We start from the raw sequence: 24,730 nt of genomic DNA, 5'->3' as shown, positions 1-24,730 counted from the left end.
AAGGGCAATTCCTTTGGGAATTTCCGGTAGGCTATTCCGAAGAAACGAGTTTCCATTCGATTCGGTCCGCCGCCTTCGTTTTCTCCGCGCTGGACGACCGAAACAAGAATCGAAGCTGCGATCGCCCGCGTCGGGAGACTTCGTTGGGACTACTTTTTTGTCGCTGATCTATCCGAACCGAAACATCCTCGCGTCTCGCCTCGGCGAACCTGGAATCTTCGACCTTGTTTATCCAGAAACGCCCCCAATTTCTGACCATACACGAACAATGCATGGAACTTTGGCGAACGTTGGCACATGTGCCTTCGGTCACACCCTGCCACCAGCAAGACACCATTCATCATTGCAAACGTATTCGTAACGCGGTACGTCTTCCCCATGTTAATCTGTGGCAGAGATAGAGCAATGTCGGGGGTATTTGCAACCCGCAGCCCCGCAACGACGCTCGACAGATAGCTTTGGATCACCGCCGTGAAGATTTCTCGCGAAAATCCGAGCCGCTGCTCGGGCAGCGCGAAAGAGACAAGCGCGGGGTTTAGCATACGCTTCGTATTTATTTCGCGGCTGAACCGACCGCGTCGGATATAAATATCGCTTAAGGGCGACTCTTTATCATATAAACGCCCCATGGTAACGGCGCTCATTTGAATTCGCAGTTTTTGCCATGTCGTAACGGGCTCGAGCGACGCGCAACAAGCAGTTACTTTACCCTGGTGGCTGACGGCTGTTTGGTGGCTTGTACGGCAACGGTTCTTACTTCCAGCGGGGAAACAGAAACAACCCCCGTCGGGAAGATATTCTTTCCCGGGATTCGTTATAATTTCATGCCAGTATTTCGTTGGTTAGCCGACAATTTAATGTTTACTTTTTACCGAGGGCCCGGCTGCTGGAATTTTTCATAACCGTCGCGCCTCCTTCCCTTGGAACTGGCGTAATCGGATTAGTCCCGCGCTGCTGGCATCGCCGCCTCCGGCGCTACGAAATTAACTAAAAAACTACACGGCTTAGCCAAACGACCGCGAAATTAATGACGGCCCACGGCGGGATCCCCGACGACAGACGACGGACGTTAACGACCTTACCTTCAAATATTCTCTGCCGTCACTCCTCCTAGGTCGAAAAATTTGTTTAAAGGCCTTTGTTTCGTGTATTCTCAAGTATAAACAAAAATTTAATAATTCCAATAATAACCTCTTAGGCACGATGCGCCTACTGTAGTGGCTTTTGCGGATGTCATCTTTCTAAACAGGGTGTCTCTAAATATATGTATCATATCTTTAAGAAAAATTATAATTTAATCATCAGGAACTTGATTTAGTAGACTTGAAAATATGCAAATCAAACGCCTATAAGCAGATTTCTCGTTAATTTCATTATTCAGTCAGAAAAGATTCTCAAAGTCACCGTAGGTCCTCCAACATGGGGTTCTCTCTCTACCAAAATCGTAACCGGAGAACGCCTCTGGCAGCAGCGATTTTCCACGAGAGCAATAGGGAGTCCAGGTTCGCTCTGTCGATATTACTTATGTAGGCGGCGTTTCCGCGCGGCTGGACACGAAAGCGACCTCGGTCGCGGCCATCGATCAGCCGCGAGCAGCGCGCGCGTGTCCGCGTGTAGTTTAAATACCATGGAAGCCTTGAAAGCCGTTTCGATTAATGGAATTCCGCAACACGTCCGCAATTAACCCTCAAAGACCCGAGGCGCTGCTCGAATCGTCCGGTGGCGCGCTAATGGCGGACTCGGGGGCCCGCGTCGCATTCGAAACGCATTTAATGAATTCGTTATCGACCGGAATCAACGTTTGCCTTCGCGTCACGGACGCCAAGCGAAGACGACGCGACCACACCCGCGAATTTGCATTCACAAAATTTTCGAGGGCCCTCTAAAAATCAACGCACGACCTCCTAAGACTTAATTCGCGTCGCAGCCGACTGATCGTTAGCCCAGGTTATTCCGATATTTTTGGTGGCGTTTTCTCGAAGGAGATATCTTTTTTTGAGCTAAACATTTTGGTAGAAATTTATATTCCAATATCAATATTCGAATAGCAAAAGAAAACGAGAACTGCTCGAGTCTGGTCCCACTCGGGCACACGACGCACGATGCTCGCATATTTCTTGTTCCTACACAATAGTGGGCTTATTACATCGGTAACAATTTCATCGAACATTGCGCTCAAGTTCAGCAAATTTCGGAAAGATACACGTTGAACGTACGTTCCACGGGCTTGATTAAAATGAAACGTTTCCATATTGTCGGCCGTAGCGAAACTTTCGATGCAAACTTGCAGCATCCCCTTCGCTACGGTTATGCACGTTGGTAGTGATGGGCGTCGTTAAGCCAGACGGTAGTCTCGGAGCATGAAAATATCATAAAGACGGGGGATAAGACAGCTTCGAAGCGCGCGCCAAAGTCGTCGTTACGCCCCCGATTCGACGGCGTAAGAGCCACGCGATCTAGTCTGCTGGAGCATCGAGTCACGTCGGTTTCCAGTAAAGGAACGATCAGAATCGTTGGATCGATCCAGATCGCGATCAATCCGCGTCATCGAGGATGATTTATGAAAATACTTGGTTTCGCTGTCGTGTCGCGGTGATCAACAACACGACACAGTTTTGGATGAGTTCAACCCGAGAAGTTTGACGGTAGACGCGACGGAGTTCGACGTCTACGGCGAACTTTCGTCTTTTTTTTTCTCCCCCGTGACTCTGGAAACTTTTTCTCAATCTTCAGCGTGCCACGTGCGTCACTAGACCTTAATGGAAAAGAAGACACTCGAAGAATCTTGAAAAACAGAGAGCATAAGGTTGTCTACGGATTTTTCCTACAGACGTCTTCTAATTCAAGAAAAAAGGAGAGTGCTTTATTTGATGTGTGCTAAATTTAAGAAAAATGGTCTTGGATTTGACTACCTGTATATACCCATATTACTTGGAGTGCAAAGGGCTAATAAACAAATGAATATCGACCAGCTACGACTCCCATCCGAGCTACACACCTCAAATATACTAGAACAAAAAGATCGGACGAGTAGCTCGAGAGACCATCCTCCAGCAAAGATGTAGAGTGGTCGTCGCGACGTCGAAGGGATAATGGGGTACGAAGCAAACGTCGCGATCGTCGGTGCTCGAGGTGGAGCCTTGTTCGCAAATTAACTCGAGCAGGAAGATCGGCTGTTAGTCGCCGTTATGGCGGCAATTCGCACGGTCGGATGAATGCGCGACAGAACGTGCAAAGAGACTCACCCATCCCTCTCCGGGAAAAGGGGAAAGGATAAGACAGGAGCGAACAGCGAACCCGTTATTTACGGAGAGTCGAGTGTACTCGGTGCCCCCTTCCGTCGTTCCGGCAAGTTTCCCGTGGAAGGTCTCCCCAAGTTGGCCGACCGTTTTGCTCTCGCGCTAAGCGTATCAACGGCGCCCATTGTCTGCGCTCATTGTCACCCTTCGTCCGCTCCGCGTCTACTCGGCGCGGCCGTGTTAACTCGAGGGGTCTCGCCCAGCGAATTACAAGTCGCGTTAATCGGTTCCTTAGTTTCTTGCAGGTGTCCTTCCCCCTGTAACGCGAGATACGACCACGGACCCGTGCAAGACCTAGGATCGCTCCGTGAAACGGGATCTCACGCCAAAAAAGGCATCGCATTACCTTGAATGCCGCCCTTCGGAGTTCTTGAAGTATCATGGTTGTTTCGCTACCTTAGGGCACTCTCAGACTCTTTGGGAGGGTGATTTATTTAACTCTTCATCCTGTTGCACTTCAATAGACATACACTTCAATTTCTTCAATAGACATAGAGGGTATATTTATGGGATTGACTGTATATTCTCTGTTAACCGTTCGAGTGGTATGGATGCATCTCTGATGCTCGACCTCCCAAAGAAAATATTACTCCAATAATTATAGCCCAACCGAGTATAACAAACATCCTTTTTCATCCACTTCCGCATCGAAAATCTCTACTCCAGACGGTCCCGTTTCGCAAACTATCATCGAGTCTAGCGACCCGCCGGCAGTTCCCATTTCTCCGAGCGTAACTCCCTCGTATTTTTGAATGGGGGTGCGTTCGCCCGATCGATTTGCCTCGTTGTAAAAGCACGACGAAGGAGAAGACGGTAGGAGCGATGGATTCATAAACTGCGCCGACGATGCAGTCTTTGTCGCCGATTCCGTTGAATCTCCCACGGAATCAGGCGCGGAATTTCGCGTTGTTCCAGCAGTCGAAACCTCCTGGAAGGCGAAGAGAGCGGATAAGGGGGAACGGGTGCACGAAACAGACGACGAAGGCGGCGGCGAGGACTTACGCTTTATTGCGTATTTACATATTTTCGCCGAATCCCCCCGACGTTTCATAAAATTCAACATCTTTACAGGGGTCGGCGCGATAGCGCTCCCAGGACGCTTCGTCGACACTTTATGCCTTTGAATTTCCGCGACAAAGATTCCCCCTGTCCCCACCCTTTCAGCAGTTCGTCTCGGAGCACAAGTCGTTCGCGTTCTCCTTATTTTCCGTGCGGATCGTTTGAACGGAGCGACGAAGTTCCGTTGCACGAAAAAACGAAGACGCTCCAAGGGAGTTCGGTGAATTTAAATTTCATCGGTGTCCCTTCCGAGTAAATCGTGGTTCGCGATTGCTATTGTAAGCAGCCACCGGCTCCTAAGCGAGATTTCGCCTCGCGACGCTCGTCTCCGAGATTTCTGGTCGCTCTTAGCCGGCTGAAGTCGTTTTCGAGGGTATTGCACGGTTAGAGACGCTCGCCTCCTCTAAGACCGTCACATTTCACCTCCCACCCTTCTTCTCTATATTATGCATTCTTTGGGACTCGGAATTTCCTCGGCGAAAGTTAATAAAGCAGGAGGAATTTTGTTCCGGCGCGATTGGAGCTCTGGTTGAGAAGTTACGAGCGCGTACAGCGAGTCGTCGCTAAAGGTCGCGCGGTAGGCATGTAATAGCAAGGTCCTCGCGACAGTTATCGAACAAATTTTCGCTAAAAAATGTTTTGACACCGATTTATCTCTATCTAGCAAAGAATCCTTAAAGTGACGCGTACTTTTGAAACTCCGGAAGGTCACGCACCCTATAGCATAAACCCATCACTCAGTTTTATCGAAATGGACGTTTACTACCGACTTTCATCCCGTAAGGAACGGATCAGAGATCCCCAGTTTGCAACGGGCCCTAGGTTGCTCCAGAAAGTCGAACCGCATAAAATTAATTAGGACGTTTACGAGCTTTCCCGGTTTGAACGCCGCTTCTATCGAGATGAGGGGCCCGTAAAGTTCGACGAGCGGCTAAATTAACCGTCTGAAAAGCATTTCGAGTTCTGCTCGGGCGAGCCTGGAAAAAATAATAGCAGCTCGCAACCGATGTCGCCCCGAATGAAACGTTAACCTCTTTTCCAGCGAATTTTCGAATCGCCGTAAAAGTTTCATTCGGTTGGCGGTAATAGTTGCTCGAATTATGGCGATATCCCGTCAGCGGAGCGATCGTGGGCAGGCGATTCCTCGAGGCTCGCGTAATCGCGAGAGGAATTCCAGTTGCTGGCGGCCAGGCTAATTGAGAGCTGGTCTCCGGAGAGTAGAACGAATCGTTTAACACGTTGACTGCCAGACTAATACTCTTTGAAAACTATTGCGATTAAGTTTTGTTTCAAGACCACTGGAAACTATTTTATAACATTATTGAAGTTTAAGAATTTCATTCAAATTTATTTTCTTCGATACTTAACATTCAGAACTAATTTTGTTTGTTCTTCAGTGAAAAGCACTGTATATGTGTGACGCAGCGATCAACGTGTTGACTTATATCACTTCCTTGTCCCTCGAGATATCCCCTCTCTTCACAGGAATCGGTAGCGCGTTTATACCGTAACGAAGTCGTCTCGAAATTATTAATAGGTGCCTTAATCTGTTGGGACCGCCTTTGTTGTCCGCGACTTGCTCCTCTCCGCGACGTCTAGTGGGCGCGAGAGGGGCGACGAGATGCTCGCGACGCGTCAGTCCGATTTCCGAAAGGGTGAGAACATACGTGCGAGGCTCAGAAAGTACCATAGTGGTGGTAGGCTTGCGTATAGTGGAAGTAGGCAGAGAGTGAGACATTCTGATTCAGATGGACTGTGGTATAGGTTGATCAAAGAAGGGATTTTCAATAATATTTTTATAGGGTAGTACTGTCTTTTAGGTATACTGACATACGTTATATTTTAGCTAGTGTACCGATTCTATTGAAATTTCGTATAGACATCCTCGATAGAGTTATCTAGTGATTATGATGCTTGATTTGGTGCTACAGTGTCAACCCCTAAAATATCTAAATAAACGTTCCTCGTAGTTTTTGTCGAGAAAGTCCTAAATACCGTGAAAATTTACGGCGTGGTTGAGGTGTATCGAATATTAACGCTTGCACGTACACGCTTAGACGACGCGAGGAGTCTCTCGCGCTAAACAGGAAGGCTCCGTAATCGCGTTGTAAACAAGGACGCTCCGCTCCGGAGTTTTGTTATCGAGTCATTGTTTGGCCAGAGGATAGAGGACGAGGTAAATTCCAAGCCAAATTCCGCAAGCGCTACTTCCGAATATTCTTAGCTTGTTTGCATTTCGCGGAAGCTCCCATCCGAGAGGGGTTGCGCAAAATACGCCATTACGCAGCCCGCTCCGTTGAACTTGGAATAGACATTTATTATCCTATTTAACGTTGCGAGCGATCGATGCCTCGACTCGAGAAGTTCCTCGAGGTTCCAACGCTTTGTACGCGTGCACTCGCTTCTGCTCTCTTTGTTGCCCGCCGCAAACACACGCTTGTGTACCGATAATTTCCGAATCTATTTGCTCTATGGATTAATCGCTGCTTTTATCGGATCGATAGATCAAACAGGCGGTATCCATCGTTATTATTTATATAAATAAAACACATTTTCGTCTGTTTGCGGTGCAGTTAGATCGATTGCGATTAAAGTGGCCGTGTGATCTAAGATTTCTCTAGGATCAAGGCATTTCTCGAGACGCGAGAGTGACATTGTTACATTGAAAATCTCATACATCATTTATATAGAACAGTCCAAGCGTTGCACGCATCGATAGTATCGTACCTGGTCGATGGAATACTATTAGTTTCTCGTTCTCCGCGACTCGCGAAGGTCGACTTTCCAAAGGCTAAGATCTCGACGGAGGTTTCTCAGTGGCCCGTCAGCAGGACGTTAAAGCGTGTCTCGCGACACGACGTAACGTTGGATCTCGCAGGGTCGCAGCAGCGTGGATATCCGACGTCGGTGTTACAGGCTGTGCAGTTGCTGTTGCATTGTGCAAAGCCGGCGCCCGGCCGCGAGACACTGAGTTACGAGCCACGGAAGGGAGGTCGCGACCACTTCCGGTTGTAATGCAGTTTGCGCAACAATGGGAGCCACAATAGGCCAAGGGAGCCCACGTAACGGCGCTCTCCCTTCGGAGACGTTGGCCTTTGACCGAGGATCAAAGCGTTGCTCCCTCTCGAACGTCCGAGCCCGCATTATCCTGCCTAGCCGCAATCCTTTAAGGGACGAATCCGATCACCCCGGATTTCCTGTGTAATGAAATTTCCTGTCATACTGCAAATGTCTCTGAACATTCTGCGGCGACCAGCTAGTCCAGCGCCACCGAATCGCAAGTTTCTACGAACTTTCAGCTCTCGTCAAAAGACGGAATTCCTAGAAGCCCAGTGAGTAATCAGATATGAGTGAAATATCGCGAGCTTTACCAGAACCACGACAGACTTTGGAAGCGCCATTCCTCGAGGAGTAAGATCGAAAATACTGTGCGAATACTGTAACCCTATCGTAATTTTCTTCTAAAGTAGCATCTCGATTTCCCAATCTCTAACTACATATGTAGTCTTCTCATCCAGTTTGCCAATGCATACCCCTTCGATGGAATTGTTCGCCCCCGTGACGCGTGTTTACCCTTGCAACGAAGCGCGCTGAGTCGCGAGGTTTCGCAAATGGCGTGAACAATCGCGTTAAAATGGACTCTGGCAAACACTGCGAGACCCGAAGCAATTCCGAATGGAATTTTCGTTTTCCCCCATGGGGTGGGAATGCGACTGATCTGTTTGCGTTGCCGCGACCTTATCGACTGCATGTTTTGCCCGCAATTATGACGAATCCGTTTCGACCAACGCTGGCCCCAGTCTGACGAACTTTTGTCCAAATTTCGGACCACCGCAAATGGGTCGCAGTGGAGGCACGAAGTTCCACGCGAGTTCTTCGAATATTCGCAAGGGCGATCATTCGAACACAGGCGGAGTTCCAGGATCAGAATTTCAAACGAGATCCGTGTTTAAAGTACGCTTAATCAACGTACCTTCGCGAAAAGTTCGATCGTTCCCCGTTAACGAACGAATTAAGGCGCCTTTTTTCCATCGGGATCGTTTCCTCTATTGCCACGGACAGAGAAATAGTCGATTCGGCCCCACCTTCCCACTGGCGTAGTAAGCAGTTCCTTACAAAGTCTAACAAATTTTGTTAGTGAAACCACTGCAAGCATAAAGGGTTTATGTCTAATATTAATGTCTAAATCCTTTATCTTTGCAGTGGTGTCGACGCTTCAATAAAGCTATAAGAATCTATAATCGAGTCTAATAATATAAAAAACGACACGTTTTCAAAGTTAGACTATTTAACGTAATGCAATTCCTGTTGCACATTTTGCAACGAGATGGCACAGAGTGCAAAGAGTTAAATTAACTATCTTAGTATCATCTACGTATTCTTGCACCTTTATGCCATTGCTTCTTCTCGTTTCCCAAGCGAGAAACAGATCCAGAGGAGACGAAAGTTGGTCGATTTAAAGCGCGCGATGAAAAAAGTCGATTCCAGGAGACAGTTCCCCAGTATTTTGTTCTCGACGCGACGCTCGCGTAACTTCCAAGCGGAATCAATGGCGAAATAAACGTGGACGTCGACCGACAGCGTGAAATTGAATTAATTCTGAATTAAGAAATGGCGCGCGGGGTAGGGTAGGAGCAAAAGAACCGAAGGCAGGAAGAATTCCAAACGGGAGACGAGCGTGAGCGAACGAATAGACTCCTTCCCGCGAATGTTCTTCGGAAAACTTTAAATAACGTTTGTAAACTCGGGTCGAAGTAATTCGTGTTAAGAAGGGAGGAATCGGAATTCGTGGTGAGTGGCGAATGGAGTTTCCAACTTAGTAATAATATCGCGTTTTCGCGGCCGATTATACAGTGACCCAAAGACAGTCGACGAATACGGTCGTACGCGTGCCTTTCACTGTGTACATTGTCACGGAAATTGTCGTTCGCAGATCAGTGTCCTCTTTCGAAAACATCTGAGCAATATTTACTCGTTTCCCAACGATTTTGTAAAAATGTTATCTTTTAAATGGCTTCCTTGCTAAGTCCCTCGATTAATAATCCCATAATATTGCCTAATGATTTGCAGAGTAGCCTTTAATTTCAGTCGTAAAGAGCACTTAAAGGAAAATCTCTTTTCAAACATATTTTGATTATGCCTGTTGGTTTTGTGATATTTATTGCCTCGTCGGTAAACAAATACGTCAATTGCAGGTCCCCGTTACAAAACCTACCCCTGTTACTGTCAGCCTCAGTCTCCTTTGCTTCAAACGGCCAGCTTATATAGCTGGTATACAGCTACGTTCCCCGTTAATTAACTGATTGCTCCAGTTAAATTGCGTTTTAATTGAAAAAGCCTGAAAAGTTTCACGATGCAATTTTCCGTCTCGCAGTCGATCGGCCCCTTTACACTTGGACGGGCTAGGGTTCGCGCTCGAACGAAAGCAATTACTCGATCTCCGATTAGTGGACGTTCGTACGCCGGTCGACGACATATTGATATTTGCTTGTTGCACGCGTCAATACTGTCACTTAACAAGCAAATACTGAAGCTGAGGCGAGCTAGATAGGGGACCGAATCTACCATCGATGGACCACCGTTACCAGCTAAAACTCGCGCCCTCGCCCCGACAATGGCGACCCGTGCTCGTGCGAATTCTATCCGTGGAATGTTTGATCGTTTCCCAGCGATAACAAGGTCCACACGCTTTAACGGATCGACTATTTGCAATTTCGAGCGCTGCAAAATTATTAGCGAGTTTGCTGGATAAATAGCGCGGGCCTTTCCCCTGGCAGAGAACTATGCATTTCGATAATTCCACGATAATAACAGGATAGGCAATACGACGAATTAAATCAACAGCGTTGTCTTGAAATCAATCAATAACCACTATTTATCTTTTTAGAACACGAATGGTATAACACGTTCGAATCAATTTTTCGTGGTTTTCAATTTTATTTCCAGTACATTTACTTTCTTCACCGCGCTTGATCCGCTGCTTTCAAAATCAACAAAATGGCCCTATTATCTCCAAATTTCCCAAACACAGAGTCTAATCTTCCCTCTTTAAAATTCCGTTTTGGGGAGTAATTCCCCCCCCTGCTGGAAACCGCGCGATTGAAAACAAAGTGATCCGTAACGGGCGCCAAAAAGCTATTTCGCGATCGATTTCACTCGAATCCAGAACAAAGACCGTTTCCGTGCGCGAGGCTATCGGGGCCATCATCCACGTGTCGGGGATCGAAGTAGCTTTCTCTCTCGTCGGCGTGCTTTTTGCGGGCGAAATACGTCGAACGCGGATCGACCGCGGCGATCTTGGTTTCGTTGAACGCTTCGATGTGGATATCGCATTGGCGTGATCCAACAGTCGATGTCACCCACTTTTTGGCACCGCGGGCACACAAGCCAACGGGTCCAGCTGCCGCGAGCGCCGAGCGTCGACGGAAGTCGCAGCCAGGCGGACGCATGCGGCGCGATTTATTCCACGCCAACGGAACACGGGAATAACCATGGGAACTTGAACCCTTGGAACGCTAATAGCTTTCGCAGCAATCGATAAAAGAGCCCGAAATTCTTTACATCGGTTCGATCAATCGATGGACAGTCGAGAAGCTGGGACTGTAAGTTGCAATTTGTCTAAAAATTTGGAGTTTCGTGAATTTTAAAGTAGTCCGAGTGTGATCTCGTTTTCATCCTGAGTACCTCGCGAATTCATTGGTAATACTGTCATCGCGGTATCAAAGTAAAATATTGTTCATAGTTAGTAACGAAATACAGTTAGTTTCTGACGAAGGCCTAAATCTGTTGAAAGTAACGCCAAGAACAGTTCGAGATTATTTTTTTTGTATGGCTGACGAGTATTGACATTGGTTATGACCTGACAGACGCGATTAATTAGGCATGAACGTCGAACCGAGTCGGTTCCCAAAGTTACTCGGTTGCGAGGGAAACGCGGCGGATGATGTTCCGTGCGGATGACATTGTAGCTCGCTTGAAAACGACAACGTTCGATCGGGCGGTTGAAGCGTTCCGTCCGGCGCTTGTGCTAATTAAAACCACGAATAATTGACCGTCCGCCGCTTTCCAATAATTAATTCTATCGCCGGTGATAACGTCACGACTCATTCCGCGTAGGCATAACGCGTGCCAACGGACAGTCCTGTTTTCCCGACGGCTGCACGCAGTGACGGATCGAGAATCACCTGGATTTCATTTTGAATTTCAAATCGAAACAATGGAACATTCATTATATTAAATCCATAGATAATTAACTTCATTGAAAAAATGAGACAATAGCATATTTTCTCTCGTTACTTGCATGCATACACAGTAATTAAACATAAAGAAAGTCAACAGATATCAATTTGCATCAAAGTGTCATTCTTCCCTACTTCTGGAGGACAGTTAAATTAAAAGATTCATAACCGCGGAACTCCTAGGGACGCTCGTACGCGGTGCATTGTTTATTAGTTACCAGGATAGGTTCGCCCCTGGCTACGCGGCGCACACATGCGTCCACGTCCGCTTTATCCGCAGCCTCGATATTCCTGACACGACGTGACATTGTACGCCGTTTGTACCGCGCGATTTCCCTACGTATCGACTCGGCTCGCGCTTGTTATTTCCATAAACTAATACGAGCGTTTAACGGTCTGTCAGACGGCGTCGGGCAGCTGTACGGAAAATTGCCTGGCTGGGGGTATCTATCGAGCGGCGTCGCGAATTTGCACGCAAAAGTAGCCCCCGACCGAGAATTTCTTCCATGAGCGAAATTTTCGTTTCGCGGGGAAATGCGGCTATTGGGCGCGCTGAAAGGAATAAAAGAAGGATTTGCACACCCAATTTTCTTGTACCGTCTGCAACGTTAATTCGTTTCCCTCTCTAACGGAAAATCACCAGCTGCACCCCCTCGGCGATCCTACCGTTGGAATGGGCGCTAGAGACTTTGCAAATGCAGGAGGATCGAATCGATACTTTAGTATTATTCGCATAAATAGTACAGGAGCGTGAAAATCGGGGTATATGTATTTATTCCTTTCTGTTCTAACCAGAGAAATATTAATACCGTAAATATTCTGTATATGAGCCGTTCATTGCACAAATCGATTAACTCCATGAAACAAAAAGTTGAGAAATGCGATGAAATAACGTGCATTGCTTTTTTAAAATTCCCTTTATAATATAAATTCAAATAAATATCGTAGAATGCATAAATACAGATGTGGCTTTCATGCAACGGTGTATAAACTTAATAAGATAGAATAGCCAAAAAGTAATCGTCAGTAATGCGACAATTTGTATGTGACTGGTGGAGTTATCGATTTGTGCAGTGAACGGCTCGTATATCACTTCTCTTTCTTCAAAATTATGACTGAAACATCTCTCATTTGGAAAAAAAGTCTCCCAAGATTGCAACATGATTTAATTCGAACAAAATTCTTGACGTTCAGTGCGGGAAATGATCGATTCGCGCGCGACGTAGGCGAAAAGCACGCGCGTGTTCCCTGCTGGCGCAGGATGCACGTGCTCGCATCTGCCGCGTCGCGACGCCAGCGATACGGAAACGAACTTGCTGGCGCTCGCTTCCGAGAGAGAAGGGACAGCCAGACAGCGAGCACTGCGCGATAGAGTGGCAAATACAGTGCGAAATAGAGCGACGAGTGAGAGAGTCGCTCGGTGAAAGGGAACGCGTACGAAAGAGACGAGCTGCACGCGCGTAGATTGGCAGATGCGGACGGAAATAGAGCCGCGGAAAGCTGAAATCGAGCGACAGTGGTGAAGCTAGGGACGGGCGTAGCTATTAGACGGGCAGAAATCTCGAGTGACATAGTAATACGGACCTTAGTGCCATTTTCAGAAAGAATAAGAAATAAAATCGAGTTAGAATAGGAAAGATGGCGAATGTAAAATAACCAGATGGATAAAGTAATATATGGAGAACCCGATACCACAGTATTATCAGGTGCCCTGGATCGATAGCACACGGGTTGTTATTTGAAACGCGAACGTATTCGCGGTACCAAGGAACAATTAATTTTATCCACGATGACACGAAGCGTACATAAAATCTCGGCAATGTAGATGCAGAAAGGAGCACGCGAATCAGTCGAGTCAATACCAGTTCTGTTTATTCCGGACGAAATAATTCCCCCTCGAACGAGTTATGATCAGTGGTCGCCGGGAGTAGTTGGAGATGCTCATAATTATTTATGACAACGCAGTGTAAACACCTCGGGGAGCAAAAGTGCATTCGCGATACTCGTAAATTGAATTCTTAACAAGGTGGGGATTCGAAGGAGAGGGGTTGAGCCGGGAATACTCGCCTTTCGGTGAAACCGGAACGGGAAAGAGTAAGTAAATCGTGGTGGCGGGAATTGAGAAGACTGGTGAGCTAACTCGCGGAATTCAGGTAAACACCGGTCTGGTTTTTGGGCCGAGACGCTCCAACGTTAACGTTCCGTCGTCGACGGCACCGTCGACCGGTATTTACGCGCTTCTAATTGAGTCACGTAGAAAGCCTCTCGCGGTTATAATTTTATTCCAGACTCGATATTATCGGGGTCCTTGACAGGCGGGTAAAGCGTCGGGAAGCACTGAACCGTCGATGCAATTGTAGGTCGAATCGTTGTAATTAAAAGTAAATACAGTCGTTGCGCGTTCGCGGGAGGAGGGGTCGGGAGAGTTAGGTTGAAATGTGGATAATAATTGCGAAACCGAAGATCCAAGGCATGCTACTGTTTTCACGCTGACATGGGCGATAGAAAATAAGATATGTATCTACTGTGCGTGGCGTGCAAGACCAATTATAAACGGTGGTTTGAGGGAAAAAGAACACATTTAGGTAAACACGGTGTAGAAATTGAATAACATCCAAGAGGGATTTCACTTATAAATAAAACACAAACGTCATGGAATATATCTGATTGGAATCTACATGGAATTAAATATTAATTAATGGCAAAAGTATTGTACACGGTGTTAAATTAAAGTACTGTGCAAAAATACTGCATGTTGCGCGAGATCGTTCAGTAGCGTCGTCATTTTTACACGACGATTAAGACCGACGGTCGTTACCGGCGACGAACGAGTCTCCCACCGCGACGTAACCTCCTTACGTCCAGGAGAGCTAATCTCAAAAATGGATTCCCGTATTTTCATTCGAAGATGAACAAAGGCTCGTTCCACCCCACGTACCGAATCTCGTTACGAATCCAGCGACGGCGTGTCCGTAAAAATTAGCAGACGTCCCCGAGAATAAAAGTGCGAAAGAAGTGGGCGGACGCCTGCATAATTTCACAAAGTTCTTTGGACCGTGGAGCGCGCAGTTTCGCGAACGCGAACGGCCACGCGGATTCGACGGGGATCTTGCCTCCGAGACTGCTCGCGAAAAGAGAGAAAAAAGATGTTTTAAGATGCTCCTGCGAGGCGTAATTGCGCCTAACGTAAAGTCCGCTTGGGGGAGACAAAATAGTTAATTTCATTTTCTCATTGAATCAGCAGGGGAGAGCCTCGAGGGGCCGACACGGGAGGGGTGGAGGGGGGCCACTTTGCGATTAAATGGAAAGTACTTTCGCACAGGAAAGCGATCTTTCACGCTTTCCACGTTTCCAGAGGCAGTCGGCGAGGCTCTTTTCGTTCCACGTCGGACCATACCGGCTCGTCATAATCTGCCTCGGTGACGAGCTGTAACGGGCAGCCTTTATTTCCGGCTCGTTCGTTCCGGTGTCTTTCTCGTTACCTCAGCGCCGCCGCAATGTTACGTTACAGCCAAACGACCCACCGCCTATACCAGGGTTTCTCATACTTCCCTAGGACACTTTGGGGTGGAACTTCGATTCTTTTTTTTTTTTTTTCAAGGCAAGATTGGCTATTCGATGGAAATAACTCCACTTTCGAAACTACCCCTACGCGAAGAAGATACCCACGAAATCTCTCCTTGCTTCTCCCAAAGGTAAAATGAGAATTGATGAACGCCACGATCGTGTAACCTAAATTTAATAACACGCACGATGCCGCGGAAATTGAGTAGGGGATGTTACACGTAATTTAATGTGGAATTAATAGTCCGAGGTCCGGCAGCATATTCAGTCCGTTCCCCGGAGTAGGTCATGAGAAACGCTGGCCTATTGTATCACGAGCGCGGCAGAGACGCTCCGTTTATCGAGCGAGCTTCGGTCATTAACAACGGCGTCGTGGAACGCCGCTCGTTCCCTTTGAATATTTATATACTATTAACGCGCACCGCCGTTCTATTCGTCATTCCTTATCGCGGTCTCCTTCTGCTGGTCGACGTTGTGTTTCGGCGCGGTCCTGTTCGATCTACCTGACGAAAAAGGCGAAACGTCGAAACCTGGCCAAGACGAATCGCTGGTTACGGTATGCAAATGGACTCCGAGGTGGGAGATCAGTTTCGAGTTAAGGGGGTTCGCTGGCATGAGTAAGGAGAATGTGGACAGTGTTGAGTAATTATCTTTCGGCGACTGGTAGCACCAGGGCTGACCACAGCGCCTGAACGCGAGTCGCAGTTCCTTGACTAATGTGGATGAGCAAATGGTAGCAACGGGTGGCAGTGGGTGGTAGCATACATTTATACAGGATCAGATGGGAGAGTTATTAGCGCAGGTGTAGCACGTAGCGTGTTACTGTAGCATGGGTGTATTATATTTTTTAATTGGTAAATTTAGGATACAAAATTAAAAAATGTCTGACAAATTATGAATGTCCTATTGGAATTTTTCTTTTTATTTCTTTAATACTTATATTAGTTCAAGTTAACCCCAAAAAATTAAATTACAAATTACACAAGGTCTTAAAGGGTTAAAATTAGAAGAATCCCTTAGAATATTTCATGCATTGAATGCTCCTACGAGTCTTCTCTTCAAATTCAGCCGTTTAATAACGTATCCAGGTGTTGCACGGTATCCTTTAATATATAAAGATATCCGGAGCAGTTAACGACGCTTGTCAGAGTCGCGATTCATATGTGAGCGCATGGTAATGGGTCGACGGTTCGGCGAGTCATCGATTTCGGGGCTAGGTGGTAAACGGTTCTAGGATGTTGGTGTTATTAGAAGGGGTTGGATAACCTCGTAGGGTGGGCACGGGGCAAAACCGTTCGAATCGTGCATCGGTTAAGCCGAGAATGATTGCCTCTAATTTCTCTCGGCCGTGGCGCAAGAAACTTCCTAATGCTTTCAACATGTTCGCTGCTAGTCGGTATCAGAGCGCGGGGCTCGCGGTGGTCGGTTTTTGCGAGACCGCGTGGGTGGCGTGGGAGCCGGTTGCTTGCGCCGAATCTCCTACGACACGAAAACAGAACGGTCAAGTCTCGCTTCCCCGATTAAAGCAGGCGAGCTTCATTACTGGCGAGTTCGATGCGCGTGAACGGTGCCGCGACCGCGCCAGATGTTCCATTCAGGCGTCCATTGCTCGCCTGTTCGTCGAGAAGTTATCGAAATTAACAACTTCAACTCGCGTGCGGGTTTTCATTCCTCTGGGAGTCCCGGAGTAGCCTTGTTCCGCTAGAAAACTACTTTGTACCCTTGTATACTTTTTCCTGTGGGAAGAAATCATTGGATCGATATGAATATTGACTCAAACTATAGGTATTTTAATATACCTGCATAGAAATTATGATTATACCAAACCTAGTTGCATGAAGCAATAGAAAATGGCACGGAAGTCGATTCCTCACGAAGGACCCAGTCCTCCGTCGTCTCGAATACCAATGACAGGATTCATTCTTTCGGAAGTTATCCCGCGATAAAGTTTCCCTGCTTAAAGTTGTGTTTCGCAACCCGACACGCGCGTACGCGAACTCTATCGGCGCTCACGACTTCTCCCGAGCAGAAGTGCGGGACTGCCAGCTCCTCCGCGCCAGATATTTACATAAAATATCAATGATAAAATCAACTCGCTCAAAGCGACGGATGCAAATACAGAAGAAGGCAATTTCGCGAGATAATCGCAACGGTTCCACCTTGCTTTCCAAGTTATTCGAGTTTAGAGATCCTCGACGTCGCGACGAATAAAAGTGTCGCTCGTCGGTTCGACGTGCAACCGTGCGAGGGTTGCAGGTAATCGTGCGCACGCTCGACGCGTTAATAAACGTCGGCGTTTCGCGTGCATGGGAACGCCAGGTGAAATTAAATGCGAAAGAATGCAATTTCGCGACGCGAAACGCAGCCCTGCGAGATGCTTCTTCATCAGGGGCTCCTCGTCGTTACGCGATATATTGGAGGGTTACCTCGACGACGTCAAAAAATTTGGAATTCTTTTCTCGTGGGGGGGTGGTTTGCATCTTCGCGGATGGGGTGAGTTATAACGAGATGGCATAAGAGTCACCAGTCATTGAGGTCTGAGATTTCCTAAGAAAGGACTACACTTTATACAGTGTCCAAAAAAGGGTATTTCCATTTTTATAAAATTTAGACAAATGTCTTCAATAAACATAAAAGATACGAATACTTATGGAACTGACTATATAGATGAACACGTCCTGATCACTAGGGAACGGAAAACTCACCCCACCATGTGGCTGAACTCATCTCCTGCATTTTTCAAGAATTTGATCGAAAGTATATACTTACAGGACATGTACCTTACGTGTATCTTACATGTATGGCGTAGTCAGAAAAAATTGGCGATGATCAGCGCTATCTGAGCCAAGAGGTACCCCTTTAAGCACAGTTGGTTATCGCGTAGGAAGCCAGGGAAGGACGGGGGAGGTCGCCCAAAGGGTCGAGAGGGCCGAGGAAATGGGACACCGGTGCGAAGGGTTGGAGACCGACTATGGATACGGCCTGCGGGACGTGGGAGGGGCGCAGGAGGGAAACCAGCCGGGTACCGGTGCGACAAACTTCGAACAAGTCGAGCAATCTGGAATCGAATGGAGTTTCGGGAGACTTAGCCGAGTGAAAAATTGCAGGAGCAACTTTCGCGATGCTCTCAGACCCATTAAGCGGCTCAACAAGTACGATTCCAGTAACCGTTTTGCCCGTGGACTTTGAATGGAACCAGGAAGCGTGAGAGCGAGGCTGCGCGTCGCTTAGAGAGGGATAGAGAGGCCTGGGGGACGGGGGTGACGCGCACAGGAGGGAAAATTGTTTGCTGGAATCGCGTAGCGGGACTCGCCGAGGAGAGGGAGAGGGCCCTGGCAGAAAACACGAACCAGGAAACACGCCGGTAAAGGAGCCAAATGCAACGACATCGTCCGTGCCTTTTAACTGGATCTCCGCTCGCTTCGAAACTCGTACTCGGTACTTCCTTTGAGGGGACTGGTTTAATGGAATGCGGACGGGGCGACCCCCTTTTCTGCTTAATCTGCGTATCGACGACCCCCGCCTCCGAACGACACCCGACGAGGGCTAATTACTTTTTTACGGTGATTCTCTTTCACTCCGTACGAGGAGTGCCTGTGAAGCATGTGGAACTCGTTTCTTTTGTGAGAATCGATTTGCATTTTGCTGCCGTATCGGGGATTCACAATCATCGCATAGTTGCAATTGTTGGGACACGGAAAAAGCTTGGTTGAAGGGAATCTCGATGTTATCGGGTCACAATTTTAAATACAGTCAGTTCAATAAATATTCGTACCGTTTATATCTGTTGAAGAAATTTGTCTAAATTAATTGACAGGTTTTACGTTCCCAAATAAACGTTTCGTTACAAGTATGTACACAAATAAAAGTGTACACGTATGTATATTACATAGAAATATTTATTTGAGAACAATAAATCTGTTATTTAATTTAGACAAATTTCTTTAATAGACATAGGGGGTGCGAATATTTCTGAGGCTGACTGTAGTTGCGCGCCCCATTGCTACAGTCATCCCGATACAGTTTTTCCCCTTCCGCGATGTCCCTCGTCAGTTTTCCGAGGCAATGTCACGGAAACCTTCGAGGCAGAAGAACGGATTTCTTTTCATCCGGCTGAGCTGCGGCAAAAACGAAATAAACCGTCCACTAATTTATAACTCGTCCGCGTTGGTCTTAGCGGTGCGCGCGGACGTAAATAGGATTTATTTAACCCCGCGATGTCGGTCTTCGCCGGAGAGCAGCGCAACGAAAGGGTGCTGCGGAATAAGCTTGAAAAGGGCGAAGGCAAGGATGCAGAAGGAAGACGACGGGGGCTCTGGAGAAAGAGCCGTCGTCTGAATGGATCAAAGAGTGAATGAAGACCCGGGGCAGAGGAAGCGACTCCCTATGAAGCGGAAACGTTCTAATTACAGGGATGCGCGGTCCGCGTTCCGCCGTTAAACATTTTTCCACGAGATTGTTCGACCCACGAGTCGAACGAGTCCAGCTAACGGGTGGCCAAGGTTTAAACGAGGCTAGACAGGAAAAGGGGGACAGACCAGGGAAGAAGGCCGCGAACAGTAGCCGACGGCTGGAGTTTTAATCAGAGAGCTATTTGAAAAGGATGACGAAGAACCTTTTGTGTCCGAGGAAGACGCTTATTCGTCAAACTCGGACGAAAGGAGCGTCGAGTCGTTTGTAATTTTTTTTTACGTTGACCTCGTCCGGTACGGCCCTAGTAGTCTAATTCGGTTTGACTCGCCCTTCGCCCGCGATGGACCGCCCTTTTTCCCTTGGCTTTCTTCGGGGAAAAACTTTCGAGAGGTCTACTTTGCGGGGACGTGCCAGAAAGCTCTCGCATTATTTCGTTTCTTGTGGAAGAAAGCCGAGCACTCGGGCCTCTTCGCTACTCCAACTTCAACCTCGTCGAGTTTCTCTACTTCGACGAGTGGCCCGTTTGCACCGGCGCCTTTCGTATACGCGGTCTTTACGATGTGTGTTTCGAATCAGTCTTCGGGAGCAGGGGCAAAATGGACTCGATTTAGTCTGCGAACCACGTGTACACGAGAATACACGTCGATAAGTCTACTGTCTAACTTCGTCTTCCGTCAGTTTTAAAGGTAAGGGAGGGCTACTACGCATTAAGATGCTGTCAGATTTATGAATCTACCAAAAAATATATTTTTACGCTAGTGTCGCGACCTGCATAATCTTCAGATCGGCCACAATATAATAAAAGTATTTCCCACCGTTCTTCGAGCCTTCCCATTTCTTCCAACGCTCTTGTCCCTCTTTGAAGGCCTCAATCGCGCGTCCTGGAGTACTTTCCCCAGTTTCATGCTCTAATTGGCTCGTTTCCGAATTCCCTTTTCCCCCCTTACCCTCTCGAGCGAGTATTACCGCGAAGCCGAGAAATTTCGTAATAAAAGCCAGCCTCGGGTAGAGGGCGTACAGTCCAAGGTGGCGTAAATTTTCGACAGCTTTAAAAAGGAAAATATGCGGGGGCTGGAAGCAGACCTAGCCAAGTAAGCACAAAGTGCGCGCCGCGCCGCGCTTTTCAGTCGTCAACACTTTCGTGTTTCGCCGCGGCGACGGCGGATCTGCGAAGGGTAGAGAAACAACGTGCTTTGACCGGTCGTGGTCCAAGTTCTCCTCGTAACAACGCCGTACAGGGCGTCCTCCGTTCCTGCTTTATGGAAAGAGTAGGAAAGACTTAGGCTAGCCGGAAACGCTCGCGACGAACGATATTCTCGTAGCTCGTAAAGTCTCGCGTATCTTGTTGGAGATGCCTCTGAATGGAGGTTGCATCGATTAAGCGTGGCTTAATGGCTCTTAAATCGCACTCGGGACTAAATTGTACTTCCGTTATACGTATGTGGCATTCAGCGGGAATTGCAACTCTGCTGACTCTCTTTCTTTGAAAATTTTTTTTGCGAGAAAAGTGTGAGCTTGAATCGTTTCAGATTTTAATGCAAAATAGCGTACCATCTTTCCTAAATTTTCATATTTTTTAATGTTGAACATATTATTTATAACCGACTTGTAAAATAAAAGACACGCACATTTTTCATCATACCTTCGTATTATTAATTGATTTGCAGGATTTTCTCGAGAAACCGGACTCACAATTTGATTTCTGTGTCGAGCCCTTCATATCCGAATCGTCCTGCGCTGTTTAATCCGCATTAAGAGGAATGTGGAGCACGTAAGTTCTCTACTTTGATCATTAAAGCGCTTTTAATTCGCCAGTATGCGGCCCAGCTACGTTTCGAATTTCATGCTCGCGTTTAATCGCGCTTCAACCCCCCTTTCTCCCCACACATTGATCGAACTAGCTTCATCGAATTTCTCCCTTTGCTTCGTAGGTCGCAACATTCGGCTCCGATTGTTCGATTACCTGTCTGCTTCGACCCTTTAATCGCTGTGCTGCGCTTACCTTGATGATTAACATTCATCAACATTTATCATTGATGATTCATTCTCCTTGGCACAGCGACGAGGAGATGAAGGTATACATATAAATGAATCAAAGCAATGATCGTTTCTGTTTTTATAATTTATTGAAGCATTAAGTACATAATGTAGTTCTACAACAATAATTCAAATCACAGTATATAAATCAGTATAAGTCACACAGATTTCACGGTGTCCTATCCTATATTTATTCTATTGTACATATCGCTCTATTCTACTAACATACAAATCTTTTTTTTCTAGATTGCAGTATTAACAACTCTTGGCGGGCCATTTACTGCCTTTGCACCGCAACGTATCCGCGCAGAAAGACGTCAAATGAGTGGATTAAAATAGAATAAAATAGACACGACGATAGGGTGTTCAGACACGCGAAACATTAGGGCTTGCACGTCGCAGAGTAAATATTGCTATTGGAAGCAGCGAACTGCGGGCTTACAGGCATACGGTGGATCCTCGAGCGCGGCATCGAAATCACTCGTGTAAGCCCGATAAGGACGACAAAGATAATATTTTCGCAGAACAAGTTTGCGCCTGGTTCTCGAATCGTGGACTTGGCTGCTACATATTTTTCGCCGTTTACCAGCGCAGTCATTCTAGGCTTAGTGTTGGAATTTATGTTGGGGATACGCGATCAGAAATCGTCCCCATCATTGGTTGTGTTTCTTCAGCGTGAGCCAACTCCAGCGATTGGCACCAGAGGGATTAACATAATCCCATAATCAGCGATTGGACGAAATCCTCAGTCTTATAAGTATAAATGTATTCATGATATACATACGTGTATGTTAATTATGTAGCAGTAAATAACGGATACAGTAGGTGTATTTAGTAAGACACAGTAAGTTTCTGGCATTAGTGACTTTCGGCACCGCTTTGAAGTGCACCGAGCCAAGTTCTTCAATAGGTTACTCAAATTAAAGATACGTATATACTGTTTAGGATGATTCTGGCTCATTTATTCCGGATTTTCGCGTTTAACCGAACATTCCCCTATCAAATTTTCGACCGAGCTTCGATTAAAAGTAACCGACGATGGTCCTTTTTCATGAAGCGTAATGTTCCACACAATTCGGTATATCTTAACCTAAAGTTCGCGTCAAAGTAGCGCAACAACGCCAGAAGTCGGACCCAAGTAATAATTGCACTAATTAAGCCGCTTTGTCCGCATCTGACGGCGACAAATGCACACCCTGAATAATTCAGTGTATTTCGAACGCCCGACACTTCGCGTGGGTGGTTACCACACCTACAACGTTTAATGAGTTTGTAATCCCTGACACAAGGAGCTCGCCGAGTGGCAAAAGCTTAAGTGTCATTGTCGTTGCTCGAACGCAATCCCTCGAAGAGATCGATACCATAGTTGGCGGCTCGACGACAATGCAATTAATTCAATCCATTCGATTTCAATACGTGTAAGAGGGCAGATAAGACAAGGTAAAGCGTTCAAGACAAATCAATCGCTCAACTTTTTTCTATAGGGAATATTATCTTGGGAAATTTTGAGGAATTAGTAGGCAAAGTATAGGGAATATCTTGGAAAATTATGAGAAGTTAGTATGGAAATTGTAGGAAATAAGTCGTTAAGAACATATTATGACAAAAATGTTTTATATACGATAGCTTCTGTTTATTCCAATTTCGTTCTGGATTGTGTGAGGAACATTACAGTAACCACGTTAGAATTCTTGAACTTTAGCACTGAAGGGCAATTAACCTATAATTCACGCAATGCGTCACGCACAGAGTATGCTGAATATTTCATGGCGGGTCAACCACCAAAATAATTCAAGCATCGCCGAGCTTCGGTATGTGTGCTCGCGCAGCGTGGCTGGAAGTGTTCACGCGAACGACTTGATGCCGTCAGCTCAGCCCCGCGGTATACAAGGAAGTACACTTAGAGCCGAAGACCAGGCTGAAGTATCGTACAAATCTTACCGCAGGGGTCGAGCTTCCGGTTCCGCGAGAACACATCCACCACAATGGCCGAACGATGTCGCTCGAGAGCTCTTCTACATCCCCTCGGGGTCCGTGGAATTATTGGATCGACACTCGTCCGCGAGTCTCTCGGTGTTTTCCTGATCGTCCTCGACCATTCTCGATTCTGCTGTCGTTGCCTTAGTTCTCCTATCGACCCTTCGATTCGCTAACTTTGCGATAATATTAGGCTGCGCAACTTCTATTAATCAGGAACCTCCTGTCAGAACTGCCACCTTTAGGCAAAGAAGAATAATATAGATGTAATGCGTGGATGTGTGATTTTCTTTAGCGAGTCAATTTGCAACAAACGAAAAATAATATTTTCAAGTCAGAATGGAAATAAAATTCATCCGAACGCCTTATATTGATTTTCCGAGATTTAATGTATGACTCGAATGGACCACGGAACATTGCGTAACATTATCGAGGTTTTTATATTTCAACCGTTTCCCGGTTCTCCTTTTATTTCTATTCATAACTAATAAACTTTCACAAATATAAATGAAAGCAAATGCGTTTATGAATAAATATACATTATCCGAAATTCATGGTTCTTTCATTCATTCTTTCTCATCTACCTTATACTTTATCTCCCTGGCTTATGGCTAACCTAGTATTCGATGTTCAATCTACGATATACCATATACATTATTCGCACTGACATACCTATGCACGAATGGAGTTCCTGGCACAAGGAAGAAAAGGCACTCCACAGTTGAATCCTCTTCTCACAAATGCAAGCACCATTTCTCGCCGTTGTTGCTTTATACATCTCAAGGATTCGACGGCCAGGACTTACGCGGCATAATAATTTCTTCCGTCGGTGGGTTTGCAGGTTCCCCCGAATTCCTCCGCGTTGATTTATTTTAGCCGACGACGTTGACGTTTCTCGAACTCGTCGAGAACGCGAGACGTCTGAAACTTCCGTCCCAGGTAATTATTAGATATTTACAGTAGATGAAGATACGCGTAGACGGGGGCGGATGATATTCCAGGGGATCGTCGAGTCCTCGAGCCGCAAGATTAACAGAACCGGCAAAGTAACTTGCCCGTCGCTTTATTTTTCCGCGGAAATAAGTGGGACGTTTTCCAGGCTGCGCTAGAAGCGGGGTATCGGTAGGTTCCTCGGTATTCCGG

The 24,730-nt window shown here is 46.7% G+C and overlaps 1 protein-coding gene and 2 long non-coding RNA genes across 10 annotated transcripts in view; 1 reads left to right on the top strand and 2 right to left on the bottom strand.

Moving 5' to 3' along the window:
• Nucleotides 1-21,590, top strand: part of LOC128893988 (uncharacterized) — a 73,268-nt gene extending 51,678 nt beyond the window's left edge. For both annotated transcript variants that reach the window (XR_008461442.1, XR_008461443.1), the window contains exons 3-4: nt 21,241-21,344; nt 21,505-21,590. This is a non-coding gene — a long non-coding RNA (uncharacterized LOC128893988). The remainder of the gene's footprint in view (nt 1-21,240; nt 21,345-21,504) is intronic.
• Nucleotides 1-24,730, bottom strand: part of LOC128893980 (nephrin-like) — a 348,887-nt gene that overhangs the window by 218,545 nt on the left and 105,612 nt on the right. The gene's annotated exons all lie outside the window — the stretch shown is intronic.
• The window catches only part of LOC128893987 (uncharacterized), a 23,553-nt gene continuing 22,003 nt past the window's right edge, over nt 23,181-24,730 (bottom strand). For all 3 annotated transcript variants that reach the window (XR_008461440.1, XR_008461439.1, XR_008461441.1), the window contains 2 exons: nt 24,260-24,514; nt 23,181-23,826 (listed from right to left, as the gene is read on the bottom strand). This is a non-coding gene — a long non-coding RNA (uncharacterized LOC128893987). The remainder of the gene's footprint in view (nt 23,827-24,259; nt 24,515-24,730) is intronic.

The sequence above is a fragment of the Hylaeus anthracinus genome, unplaced genomic scaffold (genome assembly GCF_026225885.1).
Source record: "Hylaeus anthracinus isolate JK02 unplaced genomic scaffold, UHH_iyHylAnth1.0_haploid 3, whole genome shotgun sequence".
NCBI lineage: Eukaryota > Metazoa > Arthropoda > Insecta > Hymenoptera > Colletidae > Hylaeus > Hylaeus anthracinus.
Note: the sequence above shows the minus strand (reverse complement) of the source record. Positions and strands in the feature narration are given on the sequence as shown.